The sequence below is a fragment of the Dasypus novemcinctus genome, chromosome 13 (genome assembly GCF_030445035.2).
Source record: "Dasypus novemcinctus isolate mDasNov1 chromosome 13, mDasNov1.1.hap2, whole genome shotgun sequence".
Taxonomy (NCBI): domain Eukaryota; kingdom Metazoa; phylum Chordata; class Mammalia; order Cingulata; family Dasypodidae; genus Dasypus; species Dasypus novemcinctus.
Genome location: NC_080685.1, coordinates 22,692,161 through 22,694,165, shown reverse-complemented (window position 1 = coordinate 22,694,165; position 2,005 = coordinate 22,692,161). Strand labels below are relative to the sequence as shown.

The 2,005-nt window shown below is 54.5% G+C and overlaps 1 non-coding gene across 1 annotated transcript; it reads left to right on the top strand.

Moving 5' to 3' along the window:
• The first annotated feature begins 1,591 nt into the window (after nucleotides 1-1,591).
• On the top strand, nucleotides 1,592-1,665 carry TRNAN-GUU (transfer RNA asparagine (anticodon GUU)). The gene has a single exon. It is a non-coding gene; the product is annotated as a tRNA-Asn (tRNA).
• The last annotated feature ends 340 nt before the right edge of the window (nucleotides 1,666-2,005 follow it).

The following is a 2,005-nucleotide window of genomic DNA, read 5'->3' as shown; positions in this document are numbered from 1 at the left end:
ACCTACCCCATGGTCCAGCAATTCCCGAACTTGTATACACTCATGGGAAATGAAAGCACTAGTCCACAAACGGTCCTACAAGAAGATTTAGAGACCGTCTTCACAATAGCCACAACTAGAAATTACCACGTCATCCACCTACTGTAATTATTCACAACTAAGAAAGATACTCTCAACAACCCCAGACTTAAGTCGTGATAAGCACGACGACACCGATATATCTCCAGAATAAAATGTTCCATGGGGGGCGGAGGGGCGGGGACGGGCAGATACAAAGCAACGTACGTACATTCCTGTGAATTTCCAGAAGAGGCAACGCTGATCTAGGGCGAGCGACCTGAGAACCGTGATTAAGTGAGCGGGGAAGGGTGGCAATTGCCTGGAAAGGGCCTCTACGAACGTTTCTGGGATGATGAAATTTTCTCTAACTTGATCTTGGTGATGATTACATTGTCGAAGTTCAACATGCTGTGCACTAAAGATTTGTGCGTTTTCCTCTGTGTGAATTGTGCTTGAATAATTTCCTGTTAGCGTAAAAATTGGGGTACGAGGGTGGAGACAAACACGTGTAGATCATGGCAAGGTGTTTGGATTTTCTCCCAAAGGGACGAAAAGTCGTTTCTCATTTCGCGTGAAAGAGCCAAAGTATGTGAACGGTCTCAGGCAGAAAAGGTCTACGGCCCCAGTGTCTGATTGGTGGAAGGTGTAGACAGAGCAGAAGGCGAGGAGGCAGAGCACCTTTTGCTGGGACAAAAGGAATGGGCAGCGTTTCACTTTAATTGAGGATTTCCAGGAGAAAGGGAGCAGCTGGTTGAGGGATTAAATGCACAGGCATGAGTTGGATGGTTGGCGGAAAAAATAGGGACCAAACCCTACTGTGACTCGGTTTCGAAGGGAGGTTGCTACAGCCACAACGCAGAGTACTAACCGCTGTACGAGCACTGCGCGCCACAGAACCGGCACCCCCGGGTGCCCTTCTTTTCCGACTTTTGTCGTGAACAGATTCAAACTGATGGGCTGCTTTGCTGTTGGGCAGCTACAGGTCTCCATCCTTCTCTTTCATCTCCTCTCTGTCCCTCCCTCCCCACTGCTCCCCTCCTCGGGAGCCGGCCTCGCCTCTGCACAGCCTGCTGCCAGGGCTGCTGCCCGGCCCCGCCTCCCCTCGCTCCCCCACTCGCTCGCCCTTGGCCGTGGGGGCCCCGCCGCCTCCTCCGCCCCCGCCCACCGCCCCTGCGGGCTCCGCTGGCGGGATCGAGCGGCGCAGGCGGTTGGCTGGAAGAGCGAAGCCCGGGAAGCGCCGCGCAGGCGCCCACGGGACGCGCAGCTCCCTACGGCCCCCGCGGGCTCGGGGAGGGGCTGGGGGGCGCGGGCACCGGCCCCCCCGGGGGGCTCTGGCTTCTGAGGAGTGGAGGGGCCGGCGGCTGTCGCAGCGTCGGAGCCACCCAGCGCCCGGGTGTCCCACGTGTGGCCCCAACCCGTCCAATTCCCGAAGCCTTGGCGCCTGTGCGTTTGTTCTGCAGAGACAAGCGGCGCCGCCTAGTGGTTAGTGAATGCTCGGGAGCCATTGCGAGGAGGAAGCCGGCGTGTAGGCGTCTCTGTGGCGCAATCGGTGAGCGCGTTCGGCTGTTAACCGAAAGGTTGGTGGTTCGAGCCCACCCAGGGACGAGCAGCTAATTTTAGAAGGCAAGATGTTTTCGGGCTCTTGTTCACGGCATATCCGGAGACCTGGCATATTCCCTTCCACAACCACACTCCCCACCACCCCCTTTCCTATTTGTCTAATCCTCAACTGGAGGTGACCTAACAATAGAACGCTGATAGCTCTCCTGGAATCCTTGGTGTATTCTTGAGAAACTGGAAATGTTTGTCGAGTAGTGGTATTCTTACTAAGAGTTTATTTTTATTCATTTACTTTTTTTTATTTTTCTTTCTTTTTACCAAGGAACCGCTTCTCTGGTCTGATAGTATTACATCTCTTTTTTGTTCAGCAGGAAGTATCAAGTCA